General features: G+C 43.5%; 1 pseudogene; it reads right to left on the bottom strand.

Annotated features, from left to right (window-relative positions):
• Positions 1-2,953: 2,953 nt before the first annotated feature.
• On the bottom strand, positions 2,954-10,688 carry LOC141248214 (cytochrome c oxidase subunit 5B, mitochondrial-like; annotated as a pseudogene).
• Between the last annotated feature and the right edge of the window lie 12,080 nt (positions 10,689-22,768).

Here is a 22,768-nt window from a genome sequence, read left to right as displayed (position 1 = left end):
GTGTGTGTGGCTGAGGTGTACCCTTTTATAGGGTCTTACCTGATCCAGGTGGTAGCCACGCCCCCAATGATAATCGCTATTCTTAATGCCCTGGAGGCTCACCACTGCCTCCGGGCACCTGTGCGTTCTGGGTGCCGAAGCCCCTCTTCTCAATGCCGGAAGGAGAACTGGCGTGCGCTCCACCCTGGAACGCACGCCGGCCAAAGCGGATGTCCGCTCTTCTGACTCCGCCTCCTGGCCAGAAGTCTCGCACCGCGCTCGGCGTGCGCTCCACCCTGGAACGCACGCCGGCTCCAAAGCGGATGTTTGCCCTGATGACTCCGCCTCCCGCCGGAAGCCATACACCGCGCTCCTCCGTGGAGCGCACGCCGGCCTTTCAGCCGGTGGGATAGCGCAACGCTCAGCTTGTCCGGGGGATACAGCGGCAAGCGGCGGTCTTCTGGCTGAGGGACCCCGCAAAGGGGTATCAGCATGGAGCCTCTGGACCGAAGGAAGGGGAGAGTTCTCAGACCCCCCCAATCCCCCTGGCTCTCACGTAACTTCCATCTTCGGAGAACCTCTCCATAGTGTCCTCTCCTGCTAGGGACAGAAAAAACACTGAGGGTGTGATGGGGGGGGGGGGGGGGGGGCTTTTAACCTCTCATGCGTTTCCTGTCCCTAGAGGAACAGAGGACTTAACTCATGTCGTGCTGTTATGATGGACGTACTGGTAAATATTCATTTTTTTCTTCCCCATTCCAAAAATTCCTGTGAAGCACCTGAAGAGTTAATAAACTTCTTGAATGTGGTTTTGAGAATCTTGAGGGGTGCAGTTTTTAGAATTATGTCACTTTTGGGTATTTTCTGTCATAAAAGCCCCTTATAGTCGCTTCAAATGTGATGTGGTCCCTTAAAAAAAAAAATGGTTTTGCAAATTTTGTTTTAAAAATTAGAAATCGCTGGTCAACTTTTAACCCTTATAGCTCCCTAATAAAAAATAAAAAAAATGTTGGTTCCAAAATTGTGCTGATGTAAAGTAGACATGTGGGCAATGTTATTTATTAACTATTTTGTGTGACATCTCTCTGATGTAACGGCATAAAAATTAATTTTGAAAATTGCTAAATTTTCCGAGCTTTTCACAAATAAACGCAAGTGATATCGAAGGAATTTTACCACTATGATGAAGTACAATATGTCACGAAAAAATAAACATTCTCAGAATCAGGGGGATCCGTTGAAGCGTTTGAGTAATTACCTCATAAAGTGACAGTGGTCAGAATTGTAAAAATTTGCCTAGTCATTATCGTGCAAACCACCCTCGGGGGTAAAGGGGTTCTGCCACCATAAAGAATACAGTTAACCAACCAGAAAAGGGAGAAATAAATGGTTTTGTAATTTATAGTGATTCAAAATTATGCTCCATTCAAAAGATACCAAGCTTTCATTTTTTTGAATTCTGCTCTCTGGCGCCCCCTGACTTTATTCCAATATGTCCTGGTAGTGGGTGATCAGCTGGTCGAGTTTGCAGTTCCTGTCATAAGAGCCCCCCCAACTGCAGTGTGCACAATGTATTCTGTCACAAGTCTGACAGTCTGCTGTAAGCACAGTGTCTGTGATTCACCCCCTCCCCCTGCACTCACAGCTCCCCTCCCAGTGAGATGGTTCTTCCTCACATCACAGACTTGTAAGCACAATAGCAGAGACACACCTTCTGCGCTTAGGCTGTGAAGCAGAACCATCTCACCGGGAGGGGAGCTGTGAGTGCAGGGGGAGGGGGTGAATCACACACTGTGCTTACAGCAGACTGTCAGACTTGTGACAGAATACATTGTGCACACTGCGGGTGTGGACTTGGGGGGGGCTCTTATGACAGGCACTGTGCAAACGCGACCAGCTGATCACCCACTACCAAAACGGAATGGAACAACGCCAGGGGGCGCCAGAAAGCAGAATTCAAAAAATAAAAAAGCTTGGTATCTTTTGAATGAAGCATAATTTTGAATCACTAAATAACTAAATTATTTCCACCTTTTCTGGTTGGTTAACTGTATTCTTTATGGTGGCTCGATCCCTTTAAGGATAAGGCAACGACTTGGCATGGCTGACAGGGTTAAGCCGTTTAAAAATTCAATAGGAAAACACTCCCTTTTATCATCTACAACATGACTCCACCGTCAGCTGATTCTTTTCTCGGACTCACCTCAACATTAAGATCTTTATGTAGTAAGATTCTAATAGCTTATCTAAAAGGGAGTTTTTATTTACAATTTAACAGTTTATCTCCACCCTGAAATGAAGAGTCAGTGACATCCGCTTCAGGGGGTGGGCAGTCCCTGCTGTACTCTGCATGTCCCCTCACCTTACAATGCACACCAAGTGCACTCTTGTCGGCTAGTCTCTTCCCATTAGGGCTAGCGAGGGAGCACACTGTGTGCATTGAAAGTACTACACAGTGACAAGGAAGCTCATACAGAGTCAGAATGGACAACCGTCACATGCTCTGTACAGCAGGGAATAACCCTACCCCTGAAACTGATGTCAATGATGACTCCGTGTTTCAGGGTGGAGACAGGGGCTGCGGCAGTGACCAAGCCAAGGCTCCCAGATAACCAGGAGATTCTGGGGATTCTCAAAAAATGTCATCAAAACAAAGTAGGTAAAAAAAAAAGTTAAACTAAAGAGGGAACAGCAGTGACTTCTTAAAGTCAATTAGAAGAGCGATTAGATTAGTACAATAGAAAGACATTTAGGATTAAAATCCTTATTAGTTTCGAACCACTCCTATAATTTATCCTGCAGAAGCCACTAGTGGAAGCCAGAGTGGAGATCCAGACCACAGAACGCATCTTGCCCATCCAAACTGCCAAATTCTTACAGACCTTTGTCAACTCCAATTCAAAGGATGGGAGAACGTTAGCTTTTTTAAGTATTGTTCTGTATGCACGACCAATGCTAATGAAAATAAAACACATTACAATATATCAAGTATTTAATAAAAGATTTTTTAACTTTTTAACATATGGCTGTCAATAGTAATACAAGTCCTCTTCAGTGTGGAAGCTCATAAAGGACAACCTTGTAGTGAGAGCCACACTGTGGGCAGCGATTTACCTGCCCATCATGGGCCCAGAACCAGATAACTTGAGAATTATCTTCTTCACCTGGAAGAAAGAAAATGATAAAAGGTTATGTTTCAGTGCTTGAATTTATTGTACAACTACAAACTGAGTCCTTTAAAATTCACATTGGTGCCAGACTTCATCATGCTGCTGCAATATCCACCATTTTAAAAAATAATGGCATTTTCTCTTAGAACTTTCAACAACAATATACACAACTATCTGAACCTGAACAGGCATTGCTTAGGCGGCTGGAATATATGGACTTCTATAAATAGGTAAAGAGTGATTGCAGGGCCATTGGAATTATACAGTATATTTTTTTGTATTTTATACCAGTTTTCTAGATTCAATCCCTTTGAGCGGATTTCTGTGAGTTTATGGTCTTGTACATTATTCTAGATGTGTGTATGACCAGTATATCTAAACGTGGTAGTACCCCATATGGGGGTGTAAACTGCTATTTGAGCACACGGAGGGATCGGATGGGAAGGAGCGCTACTTGGCTTTTAAAACGCAGACTTTGTTTTAATAGATTGTGGACTCCATTAGCCAAGCCCCTGAAATGCCAGAACACCCCCCCAGTGACCCCATATTGGAAACTCCACTGCCTAAGGAATTCATCTAGGGGTGTAGTGAGTATTTTGAACCCACAGGTGCCTCACAGAATTTTGCGATATGGGGACATGGAACTAACATTTTAGTGGTAGAACTGTACATTTTTTATTAGCTGAAAGTTTGTCATTTACACAAGGGTTATTAGGTGAAACTGGACCCCATAATTTATTGAGCAATTTCTCCCAAATGCAGCAATGCCCCATATGTCATCAGAAGTTACTGTTAGGCCACACGTCAGGGCTGAGAAGGAAGGAGCGCTATTTGGTGCACAAGTTTTGCAGGTGACATTTGCGGAACCCCGAAGGTGTCAATAGAAAAACGCACAAAATGACCCCATTTTAGAAATTGTACCTTTCAATGAATTCATCTACAGCTGCAGTAACTATTTTGGCCCACAGGAGTTTGCTTTGCAACATACACGCCAGGCTTTTTTCCCCTTGAGAATTGCAAATCTGCCACTTAAATGCCCATACATTGTGCCCCCATACAGTGTAGTAGCCCCATATATTGTGCCCAGCTTGAGCTTATGGAGACATACACCCCGTAAATTGTTAAGTGCACTCTCCCAGCTACAATAATGCCAAACATGTGGCCGCTTACTGTGGTTTAGGCATAGGGGGGCTCAGAAGGAGGGGAATTTGGAAGCACAGATTTCACTGGATTTTATTTGATGGGTTGGGATCCGTCGCTTTTCAAGAGTCTTTGTTCTACCAGTAATGTGGGACCCCCTATGTTTCCAGTGACAGATATCCTGCACAAAACTCCACTCAGGTCTAAGTTAGTGTTTTATTGGTAATATTTTGGGGGACATCCCTTGTTTTCAATAGAAGGCTGGGATCATATTATTGTGTTCTACACTAAGCACTTACGCTGGAGTTTCCGTGTAAATCCTACAAAAATGTGATTTAGATGAAACCCCCCAATGCAACCGCTCTCCATAATGAGGCAGGTGGAGACACTTTGGACTCAGTTTGGCATCTGTTCCGGTGGTATCCATCTTGAGACATGCACAGAACAGTGGTCACCCACACTTGTGCGCTAAAAAGACACCTAAACTGATGGGACTTTGGTGGAACACAGACCAGATGGAGTCCAAAGTGACCACCTGCCTCATTATAGCAAGTGGTTCAGTTGGGGGTTCTATCTGAATCACATTTTTTGGGGAATTTACACTGAAACCCAGACGCAAGTGCTCAGTGGAGAGCACAGGATAAATGTGAACCGAGCCTTATTCAGATTATTGGGAATCAGAATGAACAAAAACAGCAGTAAAATAGTTTTTAAATTTTACGCAATTTTCGTGTGGTATAAGTGATAAGACTGCTTTATTATTCTGTTCAATACATTTACAGCGATGTCAGATTTATAAAAAAAAAAATTTTGGTCTACATTCTGAGAGCAACAACTTATCTGGCCAAGAGCTGTACGAGAGCTTATTTTTGCAGGAGGGGTTTGATCCTTTTTTAAGTACCATTTTGGGATACAGAACATTCTTTTGATCACTTTTTACACAGATGCAGGATGAACAAAAAAACAAAGAACAGCAATTCAGTTATTGGTTTTATATATTTTTATGTGGTTCACTGTGTGGTAAAAGCTATTAGTAGTAAGAATGATTTATTGTTTGGTTCAGTATGATTATAAGGATACCAGTTTTAGCTCTTTATGCTTTGCTACTTCTGCACACTAAAAACAATATTTTACAAACATTAATTTGTTTTTGCATCGCCATATTCTAGAAGCTGAAACTTATTTACCACAAGAGCTAGGTGGGGGATTTTTCTTTGTGGGAAAGTTAAGAGTAATTATACTTTATTTAATACATGCATTTTATTTAATCCTTTTACTTTAACCTAGTACCACTGTGGAACATGAACATTTCTCACCAATTCCTGGTCCCATACACTGCAGTACTCACGCAGTACTCACAATACAGTGCATGAGACCTGTTAGATTTTCACTGACTCAGTCTGTTAGACACTGCCATAAAGAGGGTCCAACAGGCCACTGTACCCCGAGGTCATCTGATGACCTCAGGGTGCAATGCAAACTATTGGCACCCACGATTACAATCGCGATGAGCAGATAGTGTTAAAGAGTGAGTATTCTCCCTTTTAACCACTTAGATGCTGCTGTTGTGATTGACTGTGGTATCTGATGGGTTAATTGGCATGGTGTACATATCTGGCACACAGCCCAAAGTGACATGTGCTCATGACAAATCTGTACAGCTTTCAGGGGTTAATCACCCTTTCTATAAGTTTTACACTGAAATGAAACGTGTAGCAAAGAAACTTACATATGCAGCCCACAAGTCTCTGCTTATTGACTGATGGCACAATGTGTGGATTCTCTTTGGTTCCTGCATAGGATTTTGGCTTGAGGACATTAAAAGGATCCTTAAAAAGACAAAATGAGTTGTAAGTGTTATACCACTTACTGGTGCATCTCACTGAATTAGAATATCAAAAAATGTATTTATTTCAGTTCTTCAATACAAAAAGTGAAACTCATTATATAGAGTCATTACAAACAGTGATCTATTTCAAGTGTTGATTTCTGTTAATGTTGATGATTATGGCTTACAGCCAAAGAAATCACAAAACTCATTATCTCAGTAAATTAGAATACTTTATAACAGCTTGAAAAATGTTTCCTCTTGACAATACCCCATAGAGAATCTATGGGGTTAAGGTCAGGCGAGTTTGCTGGCCAATCAAGCATAGTGATACTGTTTGTAAACCAGGTATTGGCACCTGTCCACACTGCCAGAAGTACCAAGTCCTGCAGGAGAATGAAATTTCCATCTCCAAAAATCTTATCAGCAGAGGGAAGCATGAAGTGCAATAAAGTTTCCTGGTAGACGGCTGCGCTGACCTTGGTCTTGATAAAACACAGTGGCCCTACACGAACAGATGACATTGCTCCCCAAACCATCACTGATTGTGGAAACTCCACACTAGACCTCAAGTAGCTTGGATTGTGGCCTCTCCACTCTTCCTTCAGACTCTGGGACCTTGATTTCCAAATGAAATGCAAAATTTACTTTCATCTGAAAACACCACCTTGGACCACTGAGCTACAATCCAGGTCTTTTTCTCCTTGGCTCAGGTAAGACGCTTCTGGCGTTGTCTATTGGTCATGAGTGGCTTGACACAAGGAATGCGACACTTGTAGCCCATGTCCTGGATACGTCTGTGTGTGGTGGCTCTTAAAGCAATGACTCCAGCAGCCGTCCACTCCTTGTGAGTCTCCCCAAAATTTTTGAACGGCCTTTTGTTAATAAGCCTTTCAAGGCTGCGGTTATCCCGATTGCTTGTGCACCTTTTTCTACACACTTTTTTGTTCCACTCAACTTTCCATTAATATGCTTGGATTCAGCACTCTGAACAGCCAGCTTCTTTAGCAATGACCTTTCGTGGCTTATCCTCCTTGTGGATTGTGTCAGTGACTGCCTTCTGGACATCTGTCAAGTCAGCTGTCTTCCCCATGATTGTGGAGCCTACTGAAACAGACTAAGGGACCCTTTTAAACGCTTAGGAAGCTTTTGCAGGTGTTTTTTATTAATTATTCTACTTTACTGAGATAATGAGTTTTGTGTTTTCATTGGCTGTAAGCCATAATCATCAACATTAAAAGAAATAAACACTTGAAATAGATCACTATGTTTGTAATGACTATAATATCAGTTTCAGCTTTTGTATTGAAGAACTGAAATAAATTAAATTTTTGATGATATTCTAATTTTGTGAGATGCACCTGTAAATGTAAAGAACACAAATGTTTATTTAAAGACACTGAACAAAATAATTTAGCAATGTCTTGTCATGAATCCAGATACACTGAGAGATTCCTGCAAAGGACTCATTATGGACTTTGACCTTAATCCACATTTGTATAAGAGGTCGGTCATTTGCTTTACTTCTCCTGGAAACAAAGGAATAACTGGAACAAGGCCTGAAACTCATGATAGGCACTGCTGTACTTACATGGTTGATCCACTGAAATCAGCACAATATATCCCATGCACAGCTATACAGTACATTGCCTAATCTCAGACCTGCACTATTTACCGTGTGTTGAAGCAAGAACACCATCTTATAAGAAGGTCTGGAAAGAAGCTGTCGTAGGACAAACTTATTATAATACTCCTGCCAGCAGTGATCAATGTAATGGAGGCCAAGTATGTCAACAGCAGGAGAAACCCTTCCTCCCCACTATGATGTCTAAAGTGATGGGTACATGGTTAGCACCCCATTCTGCTTTATGACATCCATATGCACTGAGGACCTGTGGAGAGGGTGCATGAGAAAGAACGTAAAAAAAGTAATCTGGTGGCATTACCCCTTGAGTTGTTGCCACATGACAGATGTTTGGAGTCCTTCACAGTGAGAAACAAGGTAGAACAAAGTTATTAAACGATGCTGCCAAAGTATCATTAAATGGGTTGTCCAGGGCCATTTTATTTTTACTTTGGGAAAAGGAAGCTGGCTGTCAACAGAGCAGAAGAGAAGAAGCTGCTCTGTTGACAAGACGTCCGTGGAAGCCGCTGAATCGCCAGCAGGAGCAGTCTGACCGCTCTGTGCTGGCAGAGACAGACAGTTAGCAACTACCTGCCTGTTAGTTTTTAGGTCATAGTAAAATAAATAAATAATAATAATAAAAAAATTCTTCTCATGCCTATTTGTGGATACGGCCATCATTCCTAGACTACATATCCCATCCTGTTTTATACGCTGGAAAAAGTATCCAGTTTCTCCTAGTTCCCCACTCTGTAATAGGGTCCTGGCTTCAAATCCCACCAAGGACAACATCTGCAAGGAGTTTGTATGTTCTCCCTGTGTTTGCGTGGGTTTCCTCTAATTTACTCCCAAACTTCAAAGACATACTGATAGAGAATTTAGATTATGAGCCCCAATGGGGTCAGTGATAATGTCGGTAAAGTGCTTCGGAATTAAAGGCGCTATATAAGGGATTAAATAAAAAAGCGCGAAGAAATAGGACCTGGGAAGCATGACTACAGAACACAGAAGTGACCAGATGTGTGTTCCCTGTGGCTAGACTGTCTAGCAGGTCACTAATAATGCCCCATATACACCGGGGTGTGACTAGCAGCTACACCAATAAAGTATAGGGGATGTCACCAGGACCCAAACTTTACATCACAAGCACAAGACCTACAGATGCATCTGAAGACGGGGACCCCTCTTCAGCCAGTTTCACTTTGTCCCAGACTCATCAAGTGTCACCAGGTTTCTACTGTAAAACCTGGAATCTCGCTACATTTTTGCACAACTTTTTGTTGCTGAAAGCAAATAGTTTCTTGACACATGTGTGTCCCAGCCAGCTTAGACAACTTTGAGAAGTGGGCAAAGCCAATGTTTGTTCCTCTAAACACACAAGGATATTAAAAGGTTTGTCAAAGACTTGACAACCCCTTTCTTAAAGGCTGTATTACCCGGTATAAAACAAACTCCAGTTTCACACCAGCGTCGTTCCAACAGTGTCAGCAATAGGTCTCCCGGTCCCATATGGAATAATCAGCAGCCGCTAACAGGCTGCTTCGCTCACACTTCCTGGAGATGAACTTTGGACATCAGAGGAAAGTGTGAGAACAGTGGCCCATTAGCAGCAGACTGGCTGCAGCACTCACACGGTATACAAATATCATGGGAGACCAGGGAGACCCAGCACTCACATTGCTAGAATGGCACCCGCACAGGAGGGGAGTTTGTTTCCATTTTACACTGAGGGATATAGTAAGGAGGGTTTGTCCACTACTTGGCACAATACAAGAAAATTGTAAAAAAAACAAAAACAAACAGTAAACACAAGGAGTAAGATATAAGTGTGTGAACATGGCTCAGCCTGGTCCTAGACGCACTCTAATGGAGGGGAGTAGCACTCTAATGGAGGGGAGTAGCACTCTAATGGAGGGGAGTAGCACTCTAATGGAGGGGAGTAGCACTCTAATGGAGGGGAGTAGCACTCTAATGGAGGGGAGTAGCACTCTAATGGAGGGGAGTAGCACTCTAATGGAGGGGAGTAGCACTCTAGCGTCCCCAGTTGTACATTTCAGTCTTAATTATCTTCATTAGGTCATATACCTCTCCCTTCTTCAAAGCGTTCAGGACTTTCCTCTCCAGGCCCGTCGCCTACTCCTCATCAGTGGGGATACCTAAACAGAAAAGACACAAAAAGGACAGATCATAGCAAGAATACTACAAAGAAAAAACAAAGTGACCTGAAAGTGGCTGATAACAGAGGACAATAGCCAGCAGAGCTGTGTGACAATTCAGTCTGTACAGAGGGTACAGTAGTGGAAGTGTAACCTGTGCAGGGGCTTGGCAGACCCCGTGCACAAGGTCACAGTCCTGGGTGTCACCTGCTGTCACTGGAGCAGTGAGTACGTGCTGATGGGCGGCGCACATTACTACACTGCTGCAAAGTCACGTACACTGTCCCGTCCTATGCCCTTCACAGGGGACACCGCACACTCCAGCCTCACACCTAGTAATACACAGCAGTCCTCACACCACACACAGGAGGCCACTGTCCACCATGGCTGTCATACCCACCTCCAGCGCTCATGGCTCTGACGCATGGTCGGCTGCGGCACACGGTCCCTGCACTCCGGGGCACAGCGCGACGGACGAGCTGAGAAACCTCCAAGAAGCCATGACTGCTGCACCTCACAGCCGACAGCTGCCACTACAGCGTCCAGGGGGCGGGGCAGTGCGCATTTATACCCGGGACCATACCAAGCGCATAGCGGAGGGGTGCACCGTAACAAGGCAGCGAGCAGAGAGGCCGTGTCATCTCCGTATATGGCCGTAATGTGCTGTACCCGCGGGGTTATTGCTGGTGCTTAATTACCACATGTAAAGGGAGTCAATGACAGGTGGAAACGCCATTTGTTCTCTAGTAGTAGCCGCCCAATAAAAGTGACCTCATCAATGGGAAGAATTGTTTATAAAAAGCAGCAGCTTTGTGATTTACTTGTTTTTAAAAAATCCTTTTCATTCTCAAGGAGAGGAGGAATTTTAGTTTTGTTTACTGCTCGTTGCCTAGGTTACCGGCCACTGCTGTGCTAGGAGTGCAGCGCTTACAAGCTGTTTTCTATAGAGCTTGTACACACTGATTTGAGGCTGCCCGGATTTAGTACCCTGCACTCTCCGGGGCTGCAGCGGTAAAGATGCCTCATGTGTCAGCATCGGAGGGCGCACCATTTGGGTTCAGCAATGCTACATTGCCACATGTCTGACCTGTCAATCAAGCAGGACAGCATCAGCCACCCGGCAACCAGAAGTCGGGAGGATGGGGATCGGGGTGCTGAAGATCAACGTGGAGACAACCTCTTTATTATCTACCTTGAGCGAAGTTCACACACAGTTTTCTACATGGATATTGTGTCAGATCCACTCCAAAATCCACGTAAAAAACTGCTTCAGATACTCTGACTACTCCTCATATTCATTGCTGTGGAATATCCACACGGCTGTTCATATTGTGAATTATTTTGAGAGTTTTTCTGACTAAACATTAAAAACCTCACTGCACAAAATAAAAAATAATAATAATTAACGTCACTTCTGTGAGGCGGATTCTCATGGAATCTTCTCCAAACTCGACACTGTCACAGGCTGCAAAAGACCATAAGGAGAAAATACTTCAATAACGCTTCAAGAAAAGAACCCCAAAACAAACAGAAAAAGCAACGCAAATTCCTCCGGAAAATCTCATTGGATTTTCCGCTTCCAAAAAAGACATAGTTTTGTCATTTCTGTTTATAGCCAAAGCCTGAGAGATACGACGCAGGACAGAGCCCAGTGGTGCCGGGCGGACTATTATAATGGGGTACTATAGTTTTTGCCTGGGGTGCTGCCAGGACTTTTGGTGAAAAGGATTTTCTGAGAATTATTTGTTTACCCCCGAGGCTTCCAGAGGTTAAATGGGTATTCCAGATTTGGAAGACCTCTATTCCCCAGCTGCAGTTTATTTAAAAAACAAGCAAAATGCGCTCTACTCACCCTCCACAGGTCCAGTGGTGACTCTCTGCCGCTGCTCTTGATGTTTGTTATTGTGGGTTTCTGCTGCTGCCCCTTTCTGCACCAACTAAACCTCAGAGCCCAGTGATAGGCTATGTGCCCACGGTGCAGAAATGAAGCTGAAATTTTCCGCAGCATTTCTGCATGTCCTTGGCAGTAAAAACGCATGCTGATTTTACACGCGCTTTTGAAGCATTTTTACTTGCGGATTTGCCATGCGTTTTTCAAATGCATTGTATAGGCAAATCCGCATGCTGAAACGCATAAAGAATGGACATGCTGCGTTTTTTTCCACACCTAAAATCCGAGCAGAAAAAATCCTGAGATGTGCAATGTGCTTCAGCTACATTTCCACACGGAAAAAAAAAACACACAAAAAACGCACCAAATCTGCATCGTGGGCACATAGCCATAGGCTGCAATGGTGAGGAGCTGAGAGCCCTTCATAAGTGGCAGATGCCCAGTATGCGATACAGAGCCGGCATCTTTCTCTGACAGCTTTGGCTGGAGCTAGCTCCGATCGTTGTCGTCAACCATTTAGATGCCTCTTTTCCCTATTTAAAAATTAAGAAAATACAAAGTTGAAATAAAAAAAACATTTACTTAGTATTGTCGTGTCCAAAAAAAGTCTAGTTTATCAAAATATTAAATTATTTAAACTGTATGTAAAATGAGAAAAAATATATCAAAAGTTCAATTATAGCAGGATCCTTCCTTCTTATATACAGGTGCATTTCACAAAATTAGAATATCATCAAAAAGTTAATTCATTTCAGTTCTTCAATACAAAAAGTGAAACTCATTATATAGAGTCATTACAGAATGATCTATTTCAAGTGTTGATTTCTGTTAATGTTGATGATTATGGCTTACAGCCAATGGAAACACAAAAGTCATTATCTCAGAAAACCAATCAGTATCTGGTGTGACCACCATTTGCCTCACGCGGTGCAAACACATCTCCTTCGCTTAGAGTTGATCAGGTTGTTGGTTGTGAAATGTTGGTCCTCTCATCAATGACTGTGCAAAATTGCTGGATATTGGCAGGAACTTGAACACTCTGTCGTGTACGCCGATCCAGAGCTATACTGGCCGTGCAAATCCCACCAAGGACAGCATCTGCAAGGAGTTTGTATGTTCTCCCTGTGTTTGCGTGGGTTTCCTCCGGGTTCTCCGGTTTCCTCCCACACTCCAAAGATATACTGACATCGATGATAATGTATGTAAAGTGCTGTGGAATATGAATATATCAGCAAGGTATAATAAATAAATAAAATTAATGCAATTTTATTGTGCATAAGAAAAAAGCTGCTCATCACTAGCGAATGGTGCGTCCAATCTCCAAGGTCACAGTGCTGGCAACACACTGCAAGAAACTAACTGTAAGTTTAGCCAAAACTCAGTACATTTCTATATGAAAGACACAGCTACCAGGGGTGGATTAAGGGTGGCCAGGGCCCGGGCAGTTCAGATTGTGTGCCCCCCCCATGTGAGGGGTCATGCGGTCCAAGTACAGTAACGTGATCAATGTCATCATCATATACCTGAAACCTATAATATGTAAGTAGGATGTACGTCACTCTTTATAAAAATATGGTGCCAGAATATGATAACACTCCATGTTCTCAAAGAAGAAAAAATCCGGCACTCAGAGTTTCAGAAAAAATTCTGATTCATTAGTAAAGCAATCCAAAAACAGATCAACCATCTATCTGCAGGTCAATAGTGTTCTTCAACCTCACAGATTTCCTTTAAGAGCTTCCCTGCCGCCTGCTTTCTCACTAGATAAGAGCTGTTACCTCTGCAAACAATCTGACTGATCCTCAAGGCTCGGCCTTTTTTTAACTCACTCAGGAACCTTCGCTGAACTTGCACTTTCTCAATACTTCCTATAATCAGTGGAGTAACTTGAAGCTCATGGGCCCCAATGTAAAAGCTCCAACAGGGCCCCCAATTATTGCAAGTCTTTAATAGTATTGGTCTTTTCATACAAACCAAAGGGACTTTTTGGGCCCTCTAGGCTCTAGAGTCCAGATGTGATTGCAACCCCTGCACCTATTGTAGTTATGCCCCTGTCTATAATTGCTGACCCTTCTGCAATAAGCCCCCCTCCTGACAGTGCTTGACCGCGTATGCCATATTGAAGAATTTTATGAAAAAAACACTAGTAAATGCCACAAAACAAAAAAGAAAAGTGACTTGAATAAATCACAAATGATGAATCGGGCCACAGTGTTTGTATTTAATGAATCTCCAGACTCTGCTATAATTCTTTGACAAAAGGGAAACCTCCATCACCTCAGTATTAGCCCCAGTTACTGCAAATGCCCAAAACAGACTCAGGAGCTCATGCAGGCACAATGTCTAACCAATAAATGTCAGACTAAGGGCCAGAAACCAGCACGTTCCGGCATGAGAACGGCCGGTCTTGGTGAATCGCGGCTAAATCTTTACTGGAAGGTTTCCCATGTAAGAGGAATGTGCTGGCTGCAGTGAGGAGGTCATGTGACTGCAGGTGATTGGCAGTTACTGGTCGCTCCTGGCATCTGTAATGTTATCATTTGTATCTCAGGTGACAGTTGGGAGAGAGCGACGGCAGCGACTTGTCTACAAGGAGCATCTGGAGAGTTCTTAGCCTTAGAAGCGCAGTGTTTTGTCATATTTTTCCCTTTCCTTCACATTTGTACCCTCCCCCATTTCCCCTTTTATCATTTTTGCTGGATTGACTGGATTACATCATCCGTTACTGGTCATCATGTGGCAAGTATCATTCTCTGTGCCCCATATACAGTTCACAGAGCACAATACATTCACATTACACAGTGTATACACAGAGATGGGAACAGAACTGCTCACATTATATGATTGGGACGAGCTGTATAACAGATTTATAACTTTAGAGTCTTAAAAGAAACCTCTCTGCAAAAATATAAATCTGCAGATAAAAGCTGTTTTATACAATGTGGGTCATCTAATTGGAAGTGGGGAAAAATGAAGTTGTATTCTCCCTGCAGCCGCTTGTTTCCTGTTCTGGGGCAGCACCGGGCAGTGAGCAGTCAGCGATCACTACACTGTGAGCGAGCTGTAATCTCTCCCTTCTTTCTCATTGACATCCTGCTCTATGGATGTCGGAGCGGTGGATGTGATTACAGAGCACTCAGTGTGTAGAGATCACTGACTCTTCACTGTCCGAGCCCTGATGACTGGAAGGGAGCGGCTGCAGGGAGAGTGTAACTTTATTTTCTCCCTGCAGCCGCTCTTCCAATTAGATTGCTGCACATGTTTAATATAGTATTTATCTACAAATGACTCCTCTGCCTGCAGGCTAATGGCATCTGTCTGCAGACAGGCTCCTTCTATGGCAGGTATACCCCTCATGTTTGATGTTTCTATGGGACCTGACCAGTAAGACAATGTTCACATCATATATAGACATTTGTTAACGTACACATTATTTATGTTTTTATGCTAAAAGGATGCGCCTGACTGGTATATAATAAGTCTATTAAAGTCATCAAATCTTCCTGCCCTCTCCCCTCCCTAGTTTTTTTTTAACCCATTCCCTTTTCTGCTTTCTTTCTCCACCTTTTCCTGTTTATTGAGGGTGGGCTGGAAAAATGATACACAAGTGTTTTAAAATGTACATGTTTCTACAAAGCGATTTTATAACAAATAAAATTACTATTAATAAATTAAAAAATAAAATATCTTAATAGCATTGTAAAATATCTTAAAAAGACAACATCTGCAAGCAGTTTGTATATTCTCCCCGTGGGTGCGTTGATTTCCTCCCACACTTCAAAGACAGACCAATAGAGAGTTTAGATTGTGAGCCCCAATGGGGACAGTGATGATAATATCTGTAAAGCGCTTTGGAATTACTGGCACTATATAAGTGAGTAAAATTAATAAATTGTATACTATTTTTTGCAATGGATAGAAGGGACACAAAAAAACAATAATTAAGTCAATATAGCGAGTCATAAATAAATGTCATAAAAGATTAACTGTATTGATCAAGTAGAAAGGTGTAGTGGACATACAAAAAACAGAAAACATCATAAATAAAAATAGTGTATATGAAAATGTAAAGGAGACTCTGTGCTTAGTAGAAAATCACAAATATAGTATATTGAACGTAACCATCATCAGAAATATATATAAGGAAATATGTATAAAAATACATATATAATATTAATGATGCAATCATAAGATACAGTGTGTATGGTGACTAAATAATGGTCAAGTATACAAGATTGGAGTAAAAGGTAAAGATATTCCCATATATTGCATGGTCAAATAGTCAGCATACACTCAGGATGGATGGGAAAAAATTAGTTTAGCACATACTTGGTTCACAGCAGGAGCTCCCTTGCGATGCGCTGACCAGAACACGCATTTTGACAATGTCTTCATCAGGGGGTGGCATCATTATAGGAAGAGGGAGTATAACAATGCAGCACTAGCAAATAGGAGAGGGACGCGGCGTGTATTGGTGCATGCGCAAACTGGTGACATCCAGGAGCTTGCCAACACTGGTGTCACGTGACCGGCCGTGTCACAAACTGGGTTGAGACGAAGAACCAGATGTGCATGCGTGCTGCCGGGTCGATCTGCAAAAGTAGTCTAGCATTCATAGTTGAGAGAAATGAACACTGTGCATAGTGGGAGCGTAATACTCAAAAAAGGCCACAAGATGGTGCACAGGAGCATTGTATTAACTGTATACAGCACAGTGGAGAGACCACATTATGCGATATTAGAAGGATATTAAGATTGTTTCTTATTTATGGCATATTAATGATAATATCTATAGTGACAAATACAGAAATATACATGGCTCTATATGGGTAAGAGTGCAATATTAGGGGTATGACTAATTGATAACTACAATTAAGGGTGTTCCTGGGTGTGGAATCTATATGTCCATAGTGATATCTACAATTATGCTATAGATCACACCCACTACATATCTTCACCGCCACAGAATTATTGTTGTACTTTCTTCCATTGAGACCAACAGTTGTGCTCAAAAGTTTACATACCATGGCAGAATTTTTCCTTTCTTGGCCTTGTTTCTGAGAATATGAATGAGAACAAAAAACTATTTCTTCACTCATGGTTATTGGTTGGGTGAAGCCATTTATTGTTAGACTACTGTGTTTTCTCTTTCTAAATCTTAATGACAACCAAAAACATCCAAATGACGCTGATCATAAGTTCACATACCCTGGTGATTTTGGCCTGATAACATGCACAGAATTTGACACAAATGGGTTTGAATGGCTACTAAAGGTAACATCCTCACATGTGACTTGTTTGCTTATAATCAGTGTGTGTGCATAAAAGCTGAGTGAGTTTCTGGGATCCAGACAGACCCTTGCATCTTTCATCCAGCCACTGACGTTTCTGGAGTCATGGGGAAAGCATAAGAATTGTCAATGGATCTACGGGAAAAGGTAGTTGAACTGTATAACACAGGAAAGGGATACAAAAAGATATCCAAGGAATTGATAATGCCAGTCAGCAGCGTTCAAATTTTAATTAACAAATGGAAAATCAGGGGCTCTGTAAAAGCGTAGGTAGACGGTCAGGTAGACCAACAAAAATTGCGGCCACAACTGCCAGGAAAATTGTTCAGGATGCAAAGAAAAACCCACAAATAACATCAACTGAAATTCAGCACTCTCTGAAAACTAGCGGTGTGGCTGTTTCAAAATGCACAATAAGGAGGTTCTTGAAGAAGAATAGGCTGCATGGTCGAGTTGCCAGGAGAAAGCCATTACTGCGCAAATGCCACAAAGTATCTGGCCTACAATACGGCAAACAGCACAGCGAGAAGCCTCAAAACTTCTGGAACAAGGTAATTTGGAGTGATGAGACCAAAATTGAACTTTTTGGCCACAACCATAAACGTTACATTTGGAGAGAGGTCAACAAGGCCTATGATGAAAAGAACACCATTCCTACAATAAAGCACAGAGGTGGATCGCTGATGTCTTGGGGATGTGTGAGCTACAAAGGCACAGGAAACTTGGTAAAAGTTGAAGGAAAGATGAATGCAGCACGTTATCAGCAAAAGCTGGAGGCAAATTTGCACTCATCAGCCTGGAAGCTGCGCATGGGACCTACTTGGAAATTCCAACATGACAACGATCCAAAACACAAGGCCAAGTCGACCTGTCATTGTCTACAGCAAAACAAAGTGAAGGTTCTGGAGTGGCCATCTCAGTCTCCTGACCTCAATATCATTGAGCCACTCTGGGGAGATCTCAAGCGCGCAGTTCATGCTAGACAGCCCAGGAATTTACAGGAACTGGAGGCTTTTTACCATCTGAGAAAAAAAAGAACCTCATCAACAACTACCACAAAAGACTTCAAGCTGTCATTGATGTTAGAGGGGGCAATACACGGTATTAAGAACTGGGGTATGTGAACTTTTGATCAGGGTCATTTGGATGTTTTTGGTTGTCATTAAGATTTAAAAAGAAAAATCACAGTAGTTTGACAATAAATGGCTTCACCCAACCAATAATCATGAGTAGAGAAAAAGTTTTTTGTTATCATTCATATTCTCTGAAACAAGGCCAAGAAAGGAAAAATTCTGCCGAGTGATGTAAACTTTTGAGCACTGTATATGGTTTACATTAATGATATTTCATGCATATGTCACTCAGTTATGGGTGTGTGGTTGTCATCCTTTATTAATCATGTGTGTGTATTTTATATGATCGTCTAATAAAGTGTTTAACTTTTTTGCCAAAAATTCCTATTTGTCTGATTGCTATACATTGATTATTTGGAGTGGAATTAAACATTCACCCCCATTTTTGGGCCATAATATGGTGCAGGTGCATTTTTTCCTAAAATGTACCTAGTGAATCTATTGCTATTAATATGTCAGTGAGCGCCATCGCCAAACACTTTTGTGCGATACTCCTGCGCCCTTTAACACCATCTGCATACAGCGCATCTTGTCTCCCTGGTCATATGTTTCCATCCCACATAGACATGTTGCTGAACTCCAGATTGTACTGAAGAAGGCCAGATATAGGTCGAAATGTTAATTTATGCACACAGAGGAACCTGTATAAGAAACACATTATTTTCACATATACTTGGAGTGCCAAATTCATTTTTTATTTTGTTATTCATAGTCCTCCATATAGTATAATGCACCCCCCATAGTCCGTACTGTGCGCTGTGGGGATTCGCTGGTTTCTGAGCCACGACCGGAGGGTAAAAAAAGCATAATTTTATTGATACAAGTCTTAAAACATACAAACATAACACCCCATAAAAAGACAGAATACAAACTACCTATTTAGCTTTGAAGGGTCAACTCCAAGCAGCCAAATTTAAAATAATGGACTAATGCCCAATGTTATCACCATTAAATTACTATGCTGTACAGTTTAGCCCAACTAAAGTGCTATGCTGTAGGTACTATTTCTATAGGTACTATTTCACCTTCCAGCACAAAAGGTCATAGGTAACAAGAGAAGGGGGCCACCTAAATTACTCTGGGGGAAAAAAAAACCTCTATAATCAACGTGTACCCTTTACACTATATCAGGACACATAAATTTTGCCTGAAGTCATGGTGACACCTTATATGGCAGCAAAGGAGGGTACGCATGTGTTATATATACTCATGGCTATGGCCTGGCCAGTGGGCGTGGCCTCACTTCCATACAATTGTATGGAGCGAGGCCACGCCCTCTAGATGACCACAACCACTGTCGTAGCATGGCCTTGCTCTATGCAAGTGTATGGAGCGAGGCCACACCCTCTAGATGACCACAACCACTGTCATAGCACGGCCTTGCTCTATGCAAGTGTATGGAGCGAGGCCACACCCTCTAGATGACCACAACCACTGTCGTAGCACGGACTCGCTCTATGCAAGTGTATGGAGCGAGGCCACACCCTCTAGATGACCACAACCACTGTCGTAGCACGGCCTTGTTCTATGCAAGTGTATGGAGCGAGGCCACACCCTCTAGATGACCACAACCACTGTCATAGCACGGCCTTGCTCTATGCAAGTGTATGGAGCGAGGCCACACCCTCTAGATCAGGGGTCCTCAAACTTTTAAACAGGGGGCCAGTTCACGGTCCCTCAGACCATTGGAGGGCCGGAATATTGTTTTTAAAAAAAACTATAAACACATTCCTATGCACACTGCACATATCTTATATTGTAGTAAAAAAAACAATACAGGAACAAATACAATATTTAAAATGAAGAACAAGTAAAGTTAAATCAACCGGTATTTCAATAGGTAGGTAACTGTACCCAATAGGCAGCATATGTCCTCAATAGGCAGGTAAATATCCCCAATAGGCAGCATAGGTCCCCAATAGGCAGGTAAATATCCCCAATAGGCAGGTAAATATCCCCAATAGGCAGCATTGGTCCTCAATAGGCAGGTAAATATCCCCAATAGGCAGGTAAATATCCCCAATAGGCAGCATAAGTCCTCAATAGGCAGGTAAATATCCCCAATAGGCAGGTAAATATCCCCAATAGGCAGCATAGGTCCTCAATAGGCAGGTAAATATCCCCAATAGGCAGATAAATATCCCCAATAGGCAGCATAGGTCCTCAATAGGCAGGTAAATGTACCCAATAGGCACCATAGGTCCCCAATAGGCAGGTAAATGTACCCAATAGGCAGCATAGGTCCCCAATAGGCAGGTAAATGTCCCCAATAGGCAGGTAAATATCCCCAATAGGCAGGTAAATATCCCCAATAGGCAGCATAGGTCCTCAATGGGCAGGTAAATGTTCCCAATAGGCAGGCTGTTTCCCCCTTATAATGCAATATGCAGGCTGTTCCACCCCTTATAATGCCCCATGCAGGCTGTTCCCCCCTTATAATGCCCCATGCTGGATGCCACCCCCCATATAATGCCCCATGCAGCATGTCACCCCCCCCATATAATGCCCCATGCAGCATGTCACCCCCCCATATTATGCCCCATGCAGCATGTCACCCCCCCATATTATGCTCCATGCAGCATGTCACCTCCCCCCATATTATGCCCCATGCAGGATGTCCCTTTCCCCCCATATTATGCCCCATGCAGGATGTCCCTTTCCCCCCATATAATGCCCCATGCAGGATGTCCCTTTCCCCCCCATATAAAGCCCCATGCAGGATGTCACCCCCCATATAATGCCCCATGCAGGATGTCACCCCCCATATAATGCCCCATGCAGGATGTCACCCCCCATATAATGCCCCATGCAGGATGTCACCCCCCATATAATGCCCCATGCAGGATATCACTCCCCTGTCTTTATAATGCCCCATGCAGCATGTCACACACCCCCGTATAATGCCCCATGTCACCCCCCCATATAATGCCCCATGCAGCATGTCACCCCCCCATATAATGCCCCATGCAGCATGTCACCCCCCCATATAATGCCCCATGCAGCATGTCACCCCCCCATATAATGCCCCATGCAGCATGTCACCCCCCCATATAATGCACCATGCAGCATGTCACCCCCCCATATAATGCCCCATGCAGCATGTCACCCCCCCATATAATGCCACATGCAGCATGTCACCCCCCCCCCCATATAATGCCCCATGCAGGATATCACCCCCCATATGATGCCCCATGCAGGATGTCACCCCCCCCATATTATACCCCTTGCAGGATGTCACCCCTCCATATAATGACCTATGCCTCCATACATAAAAAAAAAAAAATCCAATACTCACCTCACTTCTCACTTGCTACCGCTGCTCTACTCTGGTCTGGACTCCAGCGTCGCGGCGGCGGCAGCCCGCTCTGCGCTGCCTGTGACGACACTCGGGAGGGCGCGGTGTAAAGACGTCACCGCACCCTCTGACCTGAGACGTCACAGGAAGCGCAGAGCAGGAAGACAGCAGATCTGCAGAGGCATGGGGACAGGTAAGTATCCGCCTGCCGGGGCCCTGAGCAAGCGGGGGAGAAGGGTGGGCGCTGACACGGCTCCCCTCTCCTCCGCCCATAGCCCGGCGGGCCGGATAAAAGTCCTCCGCGGGCCGCATGTGGCCCGCGGGCCGTAGTTTTAGGACCCCTGCTCTAGATGACCACAACCACTGTCGTAGCATGGCCTTGCTCTATGCAAGTGTATGGAGCGAGGCCACACCCTCTAGATGACCACAACCACTGTCGTAGCACGGCCTTGCTCTATGCAAGTGTATGGAGCGAGGCCACACCCTCTAGATGACCACAACCTCTGTCATAGCACGGCCTTGCTCTATGCAAGTGTATGGAGCGAGGTGATGCCCACAAGATGGACCCTGGCCAGGAGTATGTATTACACATACAGTACAGACAAAAAAGTTTGGACACACCTTCTCATTTAAAGATTTTTCTGTATTTTCATGACTATGAAAATTGTACATTCACACTGAAGGCATCAAAACTATGAATTAACACATGTAGAATTATATACTTAACAAAAAAGTGTGAAACAACTGAAAATATGTCTTATATTCTAGGTTCTTCAAAATAGCCACCTTTTGCTTTGATGACTGCTTTCCACACTCTTGGCATTCTCTTGATGAGCTTCAAGAGGTAGTCACCGGAAATGGTCTTCCAACAATCTTGAAGGAGTTCCCAGAGATGCTTAGCACTTGTTGGCCCTTTTGCCTTCACTCTGCGGTCCAGCTCACCCCAAACCGTCTCGATTGGGTTCAGGTCTGGTGACTGTAAAGGCCAGATCATTTGGCGTAGCACCCCATCACTCTCCCTCTTGGTCAAATAGCCCTTACACAGCCTAGAGGTGTGTTTGGGGTCATTGTCCTGTTAAAAAATAAATGATGGTCCAACTAAACGCAAACCTGATGGAATAGCATGCCGTTGCAAGATGCTGTGGTAGCCATGCTGGTTCAGTATGCCTTCAATTTTGAATAAATCCCCAACAGTGTCACCAGCAAAGCACCCCCACACCATCACACCTCCTCCTCCATGCTTCACGGTGGGAACCAGGCA

This window comes from Phyllobates terribilis, unplaced genomic scaffold, assembly GCF_046119375.1.
Source record: "Phyllobates terribilis strain yellow unplaced genomic scaffold, ASM4611937v1 Scaffold_3596__1_contigs__length_74361, whole genome shotgun sequence".
In the NCBI taxonomy this organism is placed as follows: Eukaryota; Metazoa; Chordata; class Amphibia; order Anura; family Dendrobatidae; genus Phyllobates; species Phyllobates terribilis.
Note: the sequence above shows the minus strand (reverse complement) of the source record. Positions and strands in the feature narration are given on the sequence as shown.